The sequence below is a fragment of the Plecotus auritus genome (genome assembly GCF_963455305.1).
Source record: "Plecotus auritus genome assembly, chromosome: 2".
NCBI classification, from domain to species: Eukaryota; Metazoa; Chordata; class Mammalia; order Chiroptera; family Vespertilionidae; genus Plecotus; species Plecotus auritus.
The window spans coordinates 66,511,382-66,528,888 of NC_137771.1; the positions used below are offsets into that span (position 1 = coordinate 66,511,382).

At 43.8% G+C, this 17,507-nt stretch overlaps 1 protein-coding gene across 8 annotated transcripts in view; it reads right to left on the minus strand.

Annotated features, from left to right (window-relative positions):
• ODF2L (outer dense fiber of sperm tails 2 like) overlaps nt 1–17,507 on the minus strand; it is a 110,762-nt gene that overhangs the window by 44,478 nt on the left and 48,777 nt on the right. For 5 of the 8 annotated variants that reach the window (XM_080655183.1, XM_080655182.1, XM_080655178.1 and 2 more), the window contains exon 1: nt 9,462–9,676. The exons of 2 other annotated variants lie outside the window; for them this stretch is intronic. The gene's annotated coding sequence lies outside the window, so the exon portion shown is untranslated. Of the gene's footprint in view, nt 1–7,889; nt 8,778–9,461; nt 9,677–17,507 lie in introns of those variants that run through there. One more of the 8 variants, XM_080655179.1, reaches the window with a different exon arrangement.

Below are 17,507 nucleotides of genomic sequence, written 5' to 3' on the forward strand. Positions count from 1 at the left end.
TGAAGGAGAGGACACAAAGCTTAAAGCAATTAATGAATAGGATGAATAAAGACTTTTTACTTATTCACCCTTTGATTCATCTTTTGGGGGAATCATTAAAAAAATGGTTCCTATATTTGGAATAAAATTTTTAAAATCATTGTGAGGGGTTAGGGATCTTCAATTTGTAGGAAATATTTTATGAGGTAAGATTCAGTTTGGTATCTGTACTAGGTGTACTGGTTAATAATGGTGGATTTTGTAATCAAAGAGAACATGATAATTTCAAGAGAAACATCAAAAATGCTTTATTTAAAGTAATGTCCACCGCTAGCTACACATTTCCCCCAACTTTCGGGTAATTTGTGAATACCGTCCCAAAAGAACTTTTCTTGTTTTGAGGCAAACCATTCAGAGACCCAATTTTCCACTTCTTCGTACGTTTTGAAGTGCTGCTCAGAAAGTGTGTGTGCCATCCATCAGAACAAGTGGTAATCTGAAGGAGAAAGGTCTGGTGAATACAGCGGGTGGGTTAATATTTCCCAGGCAAGATCTTTTAACGTGTCTTTAACTGGTTTTGAAGTGTGTAATGGTGCGTCATCATGAAGCAAAATTACTTTGCCATGTCTTCTGGCACATTCTGGTCGTTTCACAATCAAAGTGTGGTTCAAATTGATTATTTATTGTCAGTAGCAATCAGTACTAATGGTTTCACCTGGTTTCTAAAAGCTCATAATACACCATACCTCCTGATCCCACCAAACGCAGAGCACTGTCTTCTTTCTGAAGTGATTTGGCCTTGCAGTCGATGTTGATGGTTGACCTGGATCAACCCATGATTTTGTGCGTTTGGGATTCTCAAAATAAATCCACTTTTCATCCCCAGTCACAATTTGATGCAAAAAAAGATTTTCTTTTGTGCCACTGAAGCAACATTTTACTGATGACTTTTCGGTTTTCCATTTGTCTTTCATTCAGTTGATGTGGCACCCATTTTCCTTCCTTTAAAATCTTTCCCATTGCTTGTAAATGATCAAAAATTGTTTGCTGAGCAACGTTTTATCTTTCTGCAAGTTGTTTTGAGTTTGACACACATCTTCATCCAATAATGCTTGTAATTGTTGGTCTTCAAACTTTTTCGGTTGACCTGGATGTTCTTTGTCTTTCTCATCAAAATCATCACTTTTAAAGCGTTTAAACCAGCATTCACAAGTATCTTGAGATGGAGCATGTTCACCATAAGCTTCCCGAAGTATATGACAACTTTCAGCAGCACTTTTTTTCAAAATAATGAATTAAAACTTCCTACAAATGCTCTTTTTTTGGGCACAAAATTCATTTTTAAGCGTAAAAATACCTACGTTAACACCTTCAGTAAATTTGACATATGAAGTTTTGAAACTCACTGTCAATACACAAAATAGCATACATATCAAATCGCATATATATCAACATATGTGTAACTCCATCTAATGAAAAAAAATCCGCATTATTACACCTAGTATTTTTAATGAGTTTTTACATGGTTTTGTTGGCTACTGACAGCTACTTACACAATTTTTCTAAGTTTTATCACAAGATAAAATAATACAACATTTTTCTGCTTTATCACTTATAAAAGTAATTGTGTCTTATTTTAAAGGGTAAACAAATAAAATTAAAATACTGTAAAAATAGGGATTTTAGAATGACTTTTAGCCCAACATTAAAATGGTTATCTTCATTACTAATTCCTCAAAACATGAAAAATATAAATCAAATCTCAGATATTTCCACTGAAATCATCAACAATCACAGTCTTACAATCTAGAAGTATTTTCCAGGATAAAAATTGTTCAGAGGTTCCAAGGCACTCCACTATTTTTGTGTTGTGACAATACTATAACCAAAAACATATGTGTGCTGAACAACAATGTAGTAATTTTCTTTAGCATAAAAAGTCCTATCTTCATTAAAAATGCTATCATCATAGTGGCCCAAATATATTCTTGTATGGAAAAGCAGATGTTTCAAAAGAAAATGTAGAATATACTGCCAATTATGTAGAATATACTGCCAATTGACAAATGTATAAAGAATACTTTTGAACAACTTATGGTGAAACAAAGACACATATTCTGCACATATACTTAATGATCAAATCCCTAAAGATTAGTAATTTTAAAATATTTTTCATGTTTAAAGAATTAAATTTCCTATACAGAAATGAGTTTACCAGTCCTCTACCAAAAAGGCATGTTCTTAAAGCTTTTTCCAGGAGTGGTCATGGATTTATGCTGATCCAGCTACACTCACTAAACTATGTTCCATTTTGGCCAGTAACAAACATTTGAGGGATGGCTGTTCAGGGACTGTGAGGCTGGCCATGGTCAGAAAAAAGCAAGATCACAGTCCATGAGACCTTCCTTAGCACCTAGATTGTTCTAACTAAACTAACCATCTGCAGACAAATATGCATTTAAAACTAATCCCCCTGGTGAAAAAAGCGTATTAATCTTGCAGATTTTTTCTTCCAAACATTAATTCTTGGAAATTTAGCTCCCATTGGCTTCAAACAAAGGCATACAAAGCTTCTACAGAAAATTCATTATGAAATATTCAACAAGGAACACTAAGTAGATCCAGGAAAGGTTCTCCTTTCTCTCACTATTCTAGACACTAGTCAAAAGCTTACTAGAGAAATAATTGTAGGGCTTTTTAGACTCTATAATGAAAAAAAAAAAAGGAAAAGAAATTTGAAAATAGGCAAAGAGTAAAAAATAACGCAAAGTAGAAAATTGATCTTATGAGTAAAGGCTACTATAAATAGAAAAAACACTTCCTGATACAGAGAATTTAACTTAGATACGTTCATGCACCACTTAATGATGGGGATACATTCTGAGAAATGCATTAGGTAATTTTATTGTTGTGTGGACATCATAGAGTGCACTTATACAAACCTAGATGGTATAGCCTACTACACATCTAGACGATATGGTATAGCCCATTGCTCTTAGGCTACAAACCTGTACAGCATGTTACTGTACAAAACAACATGAGATTATACCAGACACAAGAGAACTGATATAATCAAGAAACATGATAAATAGATGTATGAGGCTGCTGCTGGCATAACATGGCATACTGTTTTACAGCAAATTTTTTTATAAGTAGAAAGAGTACACTCTAAAATAACAAAAGTTGTAGTACAGTGAATATATAAACCAGTAACATAGTCATTTATTATCACATATTGTGTACTGTGCAACATTGTATGTGCTATACTTTTATGTAAATGACTAGAGGCCCGGTGCACGAAATTCGTGCATGGGGGAGGGGAGTGTCCCTCAGCCCAGCCTGCACCCTCTCCAATCTGGGATCCCTCTCACAATCCAGGACTGCTGGATCCCAACTGCTCGCCTGCCTGCCTTCCTGATTGCCCCTAACCACTTCTGCCTGCCAGCCTGATCACCCCCTAAGCACTCCCCTGCCAGCCTGATTTATGCCTAACTGCTCCCCTGCCAGCCTGTTTGCCCCTAACTGCCCTCCCCTGCAGGCCTGGTCCCCCAACTGCTCTCCCCTGCAGGCCTGGGTCCCCCCCAACTGCCCTCGCCTGCAGGCCTGGTCCCCCCCAACTGCTCTCCCCTGCAGGCCTGGGTCCCTCCCAACTGCCTTTCCCTGCAGGCCTGGTCACCGCCAACTTCCCTCCTCTGCCAGCTTGGTCACCCCTAACTGCCCTCCCCTGCAGGCTTGATCGCCCCCAACTGCCCTCCCTTGCAGGCCTGGTCCCTCCCAACTGCCCTCCCCTGCTGGCCATCTTGTGGTGGCCATCTTGTGTCCACATGGGGGCAGCTATCTTGTGTGTTGGAGTGATGGTCAATCTGCATATTACTCTTTTATTAGATAGGATAGAGGTCTGGTGCATGGGTGGGGGCCAGCTGGTTTGCCCTGAAGGGTGTCCTGGATCAGGGTGGGGTTTCCGTGGGGCGTGAGGTGGCCTGGGTGAGGAGCCTGTGGTGGTTTGCAGGCCGGCCATGCCCCCTGGCGACCCAAGCGGAGGCCCTGGTATCTGGGGTTTATTTATCTTCTACAACTGAAACTTTGTAGCATGGAGCGGAGCCAAGCCTTCTGCTTGCTCCGTGGCGGCAGCCATTTTTTTTTTGGATTTATGTATCTTCTATAATTGACACTTTGTAGCCTTAAGCAGAGGCCTGGGCCGGCCAGGGCTACAGAAGCTTGGCTTCCTCCATCACTGCGGGCAACCCTAGCCTCCTGCTCTTTCCAGCTCTGTGGCTGCCACCATTTCTGTTTGGGTTTATGTATCGTCTATCATTGAAACTTTGTAGCCTTGAATGGTGGCCTAGGCCGGCAAGGGCAGGCGGAAAGCTTGGCTTCCTCCATTGCTGGGGAAACCCAAGCCTCCTTCCTACTCTCTGTGGCCGTAGCCATCTTGGTTGGGTTTATTTGCATATTTGCTCTTGATTGGCTTGTGGGCGTGGCTTGTGGGCGTGGCTTGTGAGTGTAGCAGAGTGATGGTTAATTTGCATATTACTCTTATATTAGATAGGACAGCACAGCAGGTTCGTTTCACCAGCATTATCACAAACATGTAATGTGTTGTGCTCCAACATTAGGATGGCTATAACATTACTAGATGACAGAAAATTTTCAGCTCCATTATAATCTCACTAGGGGCCCGGTGCACGAAATTCGTGCACTGGGGAGGGGTCCCTCAGCACAGCCTGCCCCCTCTCACAAACTGGGAGCCCTCAGGGGATGTCCTACTGACGGACGTCCTTCTCCCTTTGCGGGAGGCTACCGGGCTGATCAGGGGAAGGTGCCAGCCCCATAATCCCACCAGCCACTGCCAGTCACCGCAGCCACCAAGATATTTTTATCAACACGGACTCCAGTACATTCACCATGAAAAAATGACAACTTTCTTTAGGCATTTTCAAGATGTGTCTTTCATAGGATATGACATTTCTTTCTTTCTTTTTTTTTTTTTTTATCCTCACCTGAGGATGTTTCCATTGATTTTTTCCCCTTCCCTCCAATTGCAGGTTCGGCCCCTGCCCAAGCCTAAAGCCTTGGCCCGAGGCTTTAGGCTTGAGTAGGGGGCTCCCGCCCCTCCAATTGCCAGCTTGGCCCGAGGCTTTAGGCTTGAGCAGAGGGCCCCTGCCCCTCCAATTGCCAGCTCGGAGTGACCTGGGTGCCAAGGATGTTCCTGGGACCCACGTACATATGCAAATTAACCACCATCTTTGGCTGGTGGTTAATACTCACTCTGATTGGCTGTGGGCATAGTGGAGGTATGGTCAATTTACATGTTTGTCTATTATTAGGTAAGATGAGACCAACATTGTATCTGGGGTCCAATATTGACTGAAATTTCATTATGTTGAACATGACTGTAAATAATTACCTAACTCCTCTGTCCAATAAATAAAGGAATCTATATATATAAAAAGCCAGCAACCAGAACCATCTGTTGCTATGACGCCCACTGCCAGCCCAATCGGGGGGTGGGGCCAGCCAGCCAACCTCCCATGGCCCCTCTCCCCAGCCGGCCCTGCCCCTGCTGGGCCCCCACCACCCCAATTGGCCTGCGGCCCCTTCCCCAAGCCAGCTCTGCCCCCGATCGTCCCCCCACTCCGATCAGGGGCAGGGCCTGCCAACCAACCACCCATGGCCCCTTCCCCAGGCCACTTGCCCCCAATTAACCCCCTACCCCATTCAGGGGTGGGGCCGGCTGGCCCACTGCCCACAGCCCACCCCACAGCCAGCCCCACCCTGATCAGCTTCCACCACCCCAATCAGCCCTCGGCCCCTTCCCCCAGTCATTTCTGCCCCTGATCGGCCCCCCCACCAATCGGGGATGGGGCCCGCCAGCCAATCGCCCACGGCCCCTCCCCCCAGCCAACCTGGCCCTGATCAGCCAATCGGGGTGGGCTGGCCAGCTAACCTCCCGTTGTCTCCTCCTCCCGACAGGCCCAGCTCCGATCTGCCCTGATTGGGGCCGGGCCAGCCAGATCCCACCCATGCACAAATTTGCGCACTGGGTCTCTAGTTTAAATATAAAAGGGTTGCAGACTTGATAATATAGGGAAAAAGTTGACATCAAGAGAGACTGATTTGTAAATACTGGATTATTCCTTCAAGGCCCGACCCTTCTCCTTCCCAAAATATCCCTGATTGCTCCAAACCACCAAGAATCCTAAACATCTATTAGTATTTCAGAATCATACAGTTTAGAATTTAATTGCTCCATAAATGCTCATATTATTGTTTTCTTTTAACTTGCAACTAAGTCTGTAGGAACAAATGTCATATCCATCACCTTCTGCCCTAAAAAATTACCTAACACACTGAAGGACATAGGTTAGGATCTAATATATGTTAGGTGATCAAAAAATTTAGTACTCCAATGGGAACACTTTTGAAAAGAAAGAAGCCCCATATAAAACCCAATTATCTGGTAGAATACTGGCCCAAAGTTGTTCAGGACATTGTCTAATACCAAGTAAAGTCAGCATCCTTTACCAGATAAACAGAAAGCATTTTCCATTTCTTCAACACGAGGACAACTTCTGTCATTTATTAATGGAGCACTGACTGACCTTTTACACATCATCTCACAAAAATCCTAATCAGGTTGCTATTAATTTCTAAAAGCTACAGATGAAAAAAAAAAAAAAAGTTTTAGGAAAGTTAAATAGCTTGCCCAAGATACAAATAAGGAAGTGGGAGAACTTGGTTTTCAACCAAAGCCATAACATACTAAAATATTAATAAATGTAAGAATCTACACAGCAGAAAATAACATACAAACTTGCCTTAATCCAGTCAGGTTTTAACAACACTAGTATTATAAATTCTGTTTATATTAAAAAATAAAACATGGTCTGTACAAGGAAATGAAGGATGATTAAGACTGGGCTCCTTGAAGGCAGAGAATACAATCTAAAGAGAGTGCAGACAGTGAGCATACCACTAAACTCCAGTGTGCTAAAGGCTGTGACAGGGAACTCATGGGATACCATAAAAACATGTAGGAGGATACCTAGCACCAGCTGGCAGGATCCTGGGAAACTTCCCGGTAGAGGTGGAACCCAGTTGAGTCCTGCAAACCAGTTTGAGGTTGGCAAAACAGAACAGCAAAAGTCATTCCAGGTAGAGGGTAAAGTACCAACAAAAGCAAGGAATCGTGAGGGAACATGAATTGCAAGGGCAAGTGGCAAAAGATGAGACTGGACACACGGAAAACAGTAACTGCATACCAAACTCAAGAGCTTGAATTTCTTCCTAAAGGTTAAAACAAACCATCAAATAATTTCAAGCAGGGGAATGACAGATCAGAAGTGCATCTTTAAAAGACAAATACAGTGGTATTTTGGAGAATGGAATTAGGCATATGAAAGGGAGGAGAACAGAAGCAGTGAAACTGGTTATTAGGGTCTCAGAGAGATGAAATTTCAACATTCTTTCTCTATAAAAATTTTTGAAGAAATCAAAAGTTGTTTCCACTGGTGATAAAAATATGAACAGCAGAGGGATTAGAATGAGAATGCCAGAATAGCAAGAGATCAGTACAGAAAGAAGTGATCAAATGTAACACCTCATTTACCCATAACTATCTGAATCAATTGCTCCACTTTTAGAAAATGATAGCTTATCCCTTTAAGTACCAAAATTAACTTAGACCAGACTGAAGAAAATCTTTTAAAAGTATTATTTCTTCCTTTTCAGAGTACAGGACAGAATGTAATTTAACCATTCCTTGATGACCCAGATGCAGCATACTAGTATTAAAATGAAAACATATTGAGCAAGATTCATCAGTTTTTTTGTCCTTGTGAGCCACCTGACATGGGCAATCCTTAGCGACAATGTGCCTTGGTATTTTTCTTCTATAAAATGAGACTAACCTTTGCCAGCCAAAGCTGTGGTGAGGTTCAAACAAAATGAAGTTGAAGCACTTACAGGCGAGGGTTTTTGTGTTTGTTTTATTTAGGACCTCTTCGGCTCATTCTGTTGGGGCTGCTTTCCCACCCAGTCTTCCCTTTAAATGTTTTCTTTTTATATATAAATATAATCATCCCGAGTCAATCAATAACCATTCCTGAAATTACTTGCAGGCCTGAATCATCTGTATAGAACCAACTCTATCTTTAAAACCATTTTTGAAACCTATTCTTCGCAGAATTATTACAAATCATCTTCAACGTAGTCATAAACTGACTGACTACTACTAAACCAGAGCCCAGGGGAAAACAATTATTGACTTCCCAAAGAATTGTGTCCAGTGGGTAGATGTTATGTCACCCTCATTGCTATACCCAGATTTTTGGGTTTCATCATTTGTACAGACCAAGCACAATGATTAATAATAATACAAACAAAGCCATTTTCTCATACCTTTGGGTGTTTGGGATACAAAACCACATTATTAATACACTTCAATTGCAAAATCAAAGGAAAGAGAGAAAAAAAAATGGACACCAAAATGTTAAAGAATTACAAACATGACCATGGCATTTTTATCGCAAGCAGAAGGGAACCAAACTAATTTTACAAGCAAACAGGCTCTCTGAGGTTTGTTCCTTTAACCACAATGAACCCAGTGGTGCTTTAAACTACTCCAAGTACTTCATTCAAAACCACCTGAAACCTTACTAAGCATGAGGCTATAGGGAAACTTTGTCTCCTCAACAGACTTGGATTCCCAGCACCAGCCACCTCTGGTTTCTCAGTCAACAAGCAGCACCACTTACTAACCACCTGCTCTCAAAACCTGGCACTGGTTTAATCTCTTGTATTACAACCACTCCAAAGCGGCTGTTTTTCCTCATTCTACAGAAGAGGAAACTGAAGCAGGGACCGTTAAAGACCTGCCCTAAGCCTGGGACCCTGTTGAAGGAATTATTTCCCGAGGCTTCCAGGAGTATTTCTCACGCACAGAGCCCAGGGCCTTCTATGCACGTACGGTCTGCTACATCATAAGGCGGGCGCTTAAAAATCAGCCGCAAGACTACGAGCGCTGTTCCATAAAGAAATCCCACCGTGGCCGGCCGGCCAGGCCAGGGCTTCGTTCTCAAGGCCGCTCCGCTGTCCCAGGGACCACACCCTTCCTAAGACAAGCCTCCCGGCCCTTCTCCCAGCACAGGCAGCCAGTCTCGGGGAGCGGAGGGCGTGGGCCCAAGGGGCTGAGGTCTAGCCCTGGGTGAACGCGAGGGCCTTCCACTTCCAGGAACCACCACTGCCCTTGGCCCTTGGCCCTTGGCCCCAGCTCCCCCGACCCCCCAGCCCCCCGGCCCCCCAGCCCCCCGGCCCGAGCAATCGCCCACCCGCCTCGCAAACTCAAGCTTCCCTCCCGGACAAGCGCGCCTACGCCCCCACCGCTGCGTCAGCACGTCGCTGTGACGTCAGCCCGCCGCCCCGCTATGAAAGGGGTCCCAGAGGGTGGCACCGCGAGTGTTGGGGAAACCGGACCAGAGTACCTGTGCTCTCCAGCCCCGGGTCGACTGGGAGGGGGCAGGTCGCAGGGGGCAGTGGAGCTGGTGAAAGCTAGGAAGGAAGGCAAGGCACCTGAGCGGAAGCAGGCGAGCTCCTAGAACCGCTTGCGGTGGAACTGTGCCCGCTAAGGTTCAGAGAGACCAAAGCCCAGCTAGTAACCAGCCTGTGGCTTCTCTGGCAACCGCCGCCCCGCCCCGCCCCGCCCCGCCCCGCCCCTTCCGTCGGGCCCGCTGCCGGCGCAGCCCATTGGCCGGGCTCAGGAAAATGGGCTCCGGCGCCTGTTGCTATTGGCAGGAGTGAGGGGCGGGGCCTGGGAGCGGCTCTTTGTCTCTTTGTTGCTTCTCAGCTTAAACACTCTGCTCCTCCTTCTCCCCCACCCCCGCCCCGCTCCCCAGTCTTTTGTCTTAGGGAAGGAGTTCAGGTAAGACTTTCAATAACAAATTACTGAACTCAGCCAGAATGCGAAATAAGGCTGACAGATTCCGAATTTTCTGCTTGGCCTCGAAGTGTCCTGCTTTTGCTTGTTAAAGGGAAGATTTGGAAAAGCCAAAGCAACCACCACTGGAAGACATCTCATCTTAAACATGTGGAATTGTTAACTGAGACAAAGAGCCACTCTTTGGGCCTCTGTTTTCTTCAGTTAAGTGAGAAAACAGGGCTGTTATCTCCAAGACGCCTTCACGTCTCAAATTCTTTCTATCTGTGCAACAATCAGCTGCTATGGTTTATAAACACCAGAACAAGCAAGCTAGATTTTATTTGGAAAAGTATAAAACTTTATCCAACACTTCAACTTAAAATTTATGTTAAGGATGTATGCCATCATATTCACAAATAGAACACTATCAGCTGAGCAGTTTAACTGTGGTATTGCTCATTACTGATTTTACTAAAAAATATTTTCCATTATTCCAGCAACACATTTTTCCCCAGCAGCCAAAAATTCATGAGAATTACCAGTTCATTCACAACACAACTTTCATATATGCAACTGGTAAAAGCACTAGGGACTGGCGATATAAGAATCTACTCTCTCACTAATGAGAAGTTAACTAACTTCTCTGGGCCGAATTTATCACAAAAAAATAAAATAAAAATAAAGACAATGGCGTTGGGGCAAAATATATAATTCTGAGGGCCTTTCCACCACTAACCTAGGATTCTAGCTAACCTTGCTAATTCGTCGCAATTAGAAAAATAATTATATGTCTCTGGATATATTTTGTTCATTAGTTTATTTTGTTCATTAGATTCCACATATGAATAAAATCATGTGATACTGATATAGAGACATAGAAGCATGGAATAGACTGTCGCATCACAGAGGGAAGGTGGAGGTGGGAAGAGATTAACCTAAGAATTTGTATACGTATATGCATAACCCCAGGACACAGACAATAGTGTGGCAAAGGCCTGGGGGTGGGCTAGAAGGGGCAGTGGGGAAAAAAGGGGGACATAAGTAACACTTTCAACAATAAAGTTAAAAAATAATAAATGTAAATATAAGTTAGGCTAATCTTATGAAAACTACTTATTTTAAAATGGCATTAGAGGAAACATTCACAAAATCTCAAAAAGATTCCATAGGATTCACAAATTAACTATTTTAACCAAATTGTCCAAGTAAATATGGGATTCCTCATCCTCTAAATCTAATCTTTTCCTGAGAGCTGATTGGATATGAATTTTTCTAAAGACCCCTTTTTCTATTGTTATTTAAATGAGCAATAATTCATTTCAGCCCATCCAAAAACCCCAATGAAGAGACTTAGCAGGTTCTGCTTTCCTTTTGGAATCCAGGTACCATATAAGAAATCATCTGATTATCTTGCTGTAGAGCAAAATGCAGCCAGATCCCAGCTATTTAAGCCACTCACCTGAGGTGCCAGACATGGGAGCCATTAACTTTCCAGACCCAGCCATGTTCCCATCGAATGTACCTGTGTTGAGTGACCCTAGCCAAAGCCATGAGCTAAGGGGATGACAAGTGAAATAGCTTTCATTTTGAAAGGACAAACTAATATGTCCCAGACCACTGAACCCAAGAAAATTAATTAAGGTACCAGAACCCTAAATTTTCATAGGGTTAATCCCCCATTATCTGAATTACATGTGTTTTTCCAATATGTTTTCATTTTATTTTAACAAACTTAGTGGTGTAAAACAACAAATTTTATTTATGCTTCTGTGGGTCGGAAATTCAGGCAGGGTTCAGCTGGGTGGTTTTTTTCCTCCATGTGGCAATAGCTGGGTTCTCTCATCAGGTTGCAATAGATTGCTGCTGAGCCTGGAGTAGCAGAAAATAACACTGCCTTATCCTTATATTTTAAGCTCAGTATTCAATTCTCTAGATATTTACTTGGCTGACAAAAAAAAAAAAAAAAAAAAAAAAAAGATGCATGGGTATGAAAATTCCTTTTTTAAATATATTATTGTTTGGCTCTGATTAGGTATTAAAGGCCTTAAGAATATAATGTAAGAGATTTAAGTCTCATGGCATAAAGATACTATGTGGTCAGAGAGTATAGACACTATTTTATTCTTGTATTGTTTGAAAATCGACTAATGTAACTAGAAATTAATTTGAGAATTAGTTAACCATTTAAAGAAAACTCAGAAAATGATGGCCTCCCAAGTGTCAAATATGAAGAAAAAATATTCATTAGAAGATAGAATATGGTTCCTTGGGGACAGAAGATTAACAAGGCAGGGACACAAATATAAAATTGACATTATGGTCTAGTATATCTTCCAAAAAAATCTTAAGAAAGATAAAGCATTCACTTTGTTGTCTGCTTTCTAAAATTTTATGTTAGACTTGTCTACTTTGGATAGGCATTGTTCAATAGGTCTTTCTCCCCTGCATTATTGAAGCTAAGCATGATTCTTTTGTCTGGAAGAAAATCTCTTGGTCATTTCTCAAAATATCATGTCTACCTAATAAAAGAGTAACATGTAAATTGACCATACCTTCGCGACGCCCACCAGCCAATCAGGAGTGAGTATGCAAATTAACCCAACAAAGATGGACGGTTAATTTGCATATGCAGGCACTGAGCGGCTGGGGACAGGGAGGGATGCTTGCGTCATTGCCATGGTGATGACGCAGGCATTCCTCACCACCCCAGCCGCTCAGGGCCTCTGGGCAGCGTGGGAAGGCAGAAGAGTGGTGGCTCCGGGCCAGAGTGGAAAGGCTGCTCCAGCCAGAGTGAAGGCAGTGCCAGCTTCCAGGGGAACGAAGGCCCATTCTTGCACAAATCTTCATTGGTGCATTGGGCCACTACCGTAGTAGTTTATATATTAAACCACTTTATGTACATTCCCAAACATTGATTAGCACTTTTTAGAAATGTCAATGCTATTTTCTGAAGTGCTTTTATCAGTTGTAACAGTTTTGGAAGTAACCAGATACCTAATGATGGCTTAAAGAGGTGAGGCTTTCATTACTTCACACAGTGAGAAGCCTGGAATGAGGCACTGCCAGATTGGCTCAGCTGTCACCAGTGTCACCAGGGACGCAGGTTCTTTATAGCTCTACTACCTTCACTCTTTGATTGCCCTCCTCACCTTCCATAGCCTTCACAGAGGCTCTCTCAGCTTTTGACACCCTTATTGAAGAGCAGTGTGGGGTTTTTCTAGACATTTCCTTTTTTTTCATGGAGGAAAATGTTTTCCATAAATCAGGGGTGGGGGACCTTTTTTCTCAAGGACCATTTGGATATTGATAACATCATTCGCTTAATATAATTCACTTAATATAAATCTATGTCGCTATTCTAAAAAAGCCCCTAGATTTATTGAATTTTGGAGTCCCACCTGTGGTTGCCTTGGCAGGGCCAGACCAAATGATTTCACAGGCCTTATTGGGGGAGCGGGGGGAGAAAGACAGTCCCCACCCCTGCTATAAAGGATCCCAACAGCACCGCCTCCTTCTCCTCCATCTGCCCACTGCTAGCAAACTACTCCTTGGATTACTGGCTGGAGTCAGGATCACATAGTCATACCCCAGTATGAGGGAGGCTTGGAAAAATGTGCATCAGACATGTTTGATCCCTGTCATAAGATGGGTTCTGCCAGCATGAAAGAGGAAGGCTGAGTATTGGGTAGGAAACTAACAGTGCTCAAGCAGGAGCCACACACACAGGAGAAAGGCCATAATTAATAGGGATTAATATTTATTAAACTGTTACTCTGACCTTGATGCTGTTTCAATCACTATGTGCTCTTTAAACTTTACATCAATTTTACAGATGTAGAAACTGAGGCATGGAGATATTTAATAACTTACCTCAGGGGCATGCAGTCATTAAAAAGCAGAGCTGGGATTTCAATCCAGGCCATCTAACTTCAAAGCTCAATCATTTAACCACTGCTTCTACATGATTATTATAACACAGGATTAAAGGTGAATGCCAGTAAAAATTTATATAATTCAAAGCAAAAGTGGCAGAAAATGTTAACATATTCTTAGACTCTGACATTTTAATATTTTGACTTTATCCCCTGCTTAGTAAGTAATCTACAATGTGTGACATATTGCTATAATCTGTGATAACTCATACATGGGGAGATAAAACATCTATGTGATTTAAAGGCATTTAGGATAAATCATGACACACACAAAATTCATTTATTTATTCTTGGCTGAAAAAGGCCAAATGCTCCTTGAAAAGTTTCTTTTTCTTTTTATTTATTTATTTTTAATACTAGAGGCCTGGTGCATGAAATTCATGCATGGGGGGGTGTCCCTCAGCCCAGCCTGCATGCACCCTCTCCAATCTGGGACCACTCGAGGGATGTCCGACTGCCCGTTTAGAGATCGGGCCTAAATGGGCAGTTGGACATCCCTCTCACAATCCAGGAATGCTGGCTACCAACTACTCACCTGCCTGCCTGCCTGCCTGATTGCCCCTAACTGCTTCTGCCTGCCAGCCTGATCACCTCCTAAGCACTCCCCTGCCAGCCTGATTGATGCCTAACTGCTCCCCTGCAGGCCCGATTGCCCCTAACTGCCCTCTCCTGCCAGCCTGGTCACCCATAACTACCCTCCCCTGCTAGCCTGGTTGCCCCTAACTATCCTCCCCTGCAGGCCTGGTCCCCCCCAACTGCCCTACCCTGCAGGCCTGGTCCCCCACAACTGTCCTCCCCTGCAAGCCTGGGTGTCCCCCAACTGCCCTCCCCTGCAGGCCTGGTCACCCCCAACTTCCCTTCCCTGCAGGCCTAGGTCCCCTCCAACTGCCCTCCCCTGCTGGCCTGATCACCCACAACTGCCCTCCCCTGCTGGCCATCTTGTGGCGACCATCTTGTGTCCACATGGGGGCAGCCATCTTTGACCACATGGGGGGCAACCATCTTGACCGTGTTGGAGTGACAGTCAATTTGCATATTACTCTTTTATTAGATAGGACTAGAGGCCCGGTGCACAAAATTCATGCACGGGGGGGGGTGTCCCTCAGCCCAGCCTACACCCTCTCCAATCTGGGACCTCTCGAAGGATGTCCGACTGCCCGTTTAGCTCCAATCTAGGATCAGGGCTGAACGGGCAGTCGGACATCCCTCTCACAATCCAGGACTGCTGGCTCCCAACTGCCCTCCCCTGCCGGCCATCTTGTGGTGGCCATCTTGTGTCCACATGGGGGCAGCCATCTTTGACCACATGGGGTCAGCCATCTTGTGTGTTGAAGTGACAGTCAATTTGCATATTACTCTTTTATTAGATAGGATAGAGGCCTGGTGCACGGGTGGGGGCCAGCTGGTTTGCCCTGAAGGGTGTCCCGGATCAGGGTGGGGGTTCCTTTGGGGCATGGGGCGGCCTGGGCAAAGGGCCTGTGGTGGTTTGCAGGCTGGCCACGCCCCCCGGTGACCCAAGCGGAGGCCCTGGTATCTGGGATTTATTTATCTTCTACAATTGAAACTTTGTAGCCTTGAGCAGAGGCCAGGATCAGCCAGGAAGCTTGGCTTCCTCCATCGCTGGGGAAACCCAAGCCTCCTGCTCTCTCCAGCTCCATGGCTGCTGCCATTTTTGTTAGGATTTATTTATCTTCTATAATTGAAACTTTGTAGCCTTGAGCAGAGGCCAGGGCCGGCCAGAGTGGGTGGGAAGCTTGGTTTCCTCCATTGCCGGGGAAACCCAAGTCTCCTGCTTGCTCTGTGGCTGCAGCCATCTTGTTTGGGTTAATTTGCATACTCGCTCCTGATTGGCTGGTGGGCGTGGCTTGTGGGCGTAGCTGAGGTATGGTCAATTTGCATGTTTCTCTTTTATTAGTATAGATATTTTTATTGATTTCAGAGAGGAAGGGAAAGGGAGAGAAACATCAATGACAAGAGAGAATCATTGATTGGTTGCCTCCTGCACGTCCCCCACTGGGGATTGAGCCTGCAATCCCGGCATATGCACCAACCGGAGTGGAACCCGGGACCCTTCAATACGCAGGCCGATGTCCTACCCGCTGAACCAAACCAGCTAGGGTGAAAAGTTTCTTTTTAAAAATTTGTCAGTTGCTTAAAATTATTGGTTTTTAAAATACTCTTTAATACTTTTAGAATACAAACCTTTGATCTTGGCTACAATGTATCATCCATTGTATACTTTTTGTCGTTAAAATTATTATCTTATAGGAACCAATTCTAGCATTATATTACAAAATTTATTTATTTTTTTTCTACCTTTGTGACCTGAAAGAATCCTTACTCAGAAACATCCCATTACTTTTTTTAAAAAAATTCTTTATTGTTGAAAGTATTACATATGTCTCCTTTCCCCCTCATTGACCTCTCCCAGCCTGCCCCTGCCCCCACCCCCCAGCACAGGCCCTCACCCCCCTACTGTCTGTGTCCTTTGGTTATGCTCATATGCATGCATGCAAGTCCTTTGGTTGATTTCTTAATCCCCGCTCCCCGCCCTTCCCCCCCATCACCACCCTCTCATGCTTTCCCTCTGAGGTTTGACGGTCTGACTTGGAATTTAGAGGAGAAGAAATAGAGAGGAGCTGGAGTGGCTTTTGAAGCCATCCAGGAAAACGAGTGCCTAAGCCAGATGGTCTTTAAAAACTCTCATGGGCCAGATCCCTCTTGGGGAGAACACTTTAGAAATGTTTGAGGTTGGGGGGTGCGGGCTGGGGAAGGGGGGTCCATCTAATCCTCTCACCCTGCCTGCGTGGTGTGCAGGATTGAGAGGAGCAGGGACCTGGCTCTGTCTGAGGACAGGCATGGATTTTGTTGGTGATAGCTGGTTGATTATTCTCCTGAAGGGAAGGGAAAGAGAGAAAGAAGGAGATGAAGATCCCTCAAGATAGAAAGGTGCTGAGGTAATTTGGAGTCCAGAGCCGGGGAGGGGGGGGGGGGCGGTGCACAATCGTAGAAAATTATTTAAAGAATGCTGATACCTTCAGTGATGTAAAAGCTTTGTTTTATTTTTCTGTCACAAACACCTCTTTAGCTTTCCCTATGAACTCTTCAATGAAGTCTAAATTTCTCACAAACAAAATTTGTACATGTTTCTTTGGAAAACTCTAAACAATACCTTTGAAACAATGTGAAGCACAGAAGCAGCACATGTGGATCTAGGAAACAGAAGTTTTAATATATCAGGTGTCCAGATAGTTGCAGGAATCTGGGAGGGGGACTTGGTCTTCCACAGGCCATGGAACCAACATGGGTAAAAGCCAAGTATATGTAGGTCTCTGAGGAGCAAGGGGACCCCAGCTGACAGTAACTGATAATTATATTGATAATATTAACTATAGCTACCATTTATGGAGCACCATGCCTTATCCTCTTGGACTACAGTATATTTTTTACATCATTTTGTTATTGGTGAAAGTGAAGGATACCCTTCCCCATTGGGTGCTAGTGGTTGGGTCCTTATGATATCTTGAGAAAAATAATTTTCTGAGACTCACACAGGAGGATGAGTCATTTTTATTAGCATGGAATTACATCTCTGGGTCTCCAAAATACAATTTTCCTTAATCCAGTCTGGGGATTCAGCAGTGCTAGAAGCGAAGCCAGTGTCCAAAGTTTCCTCTCCA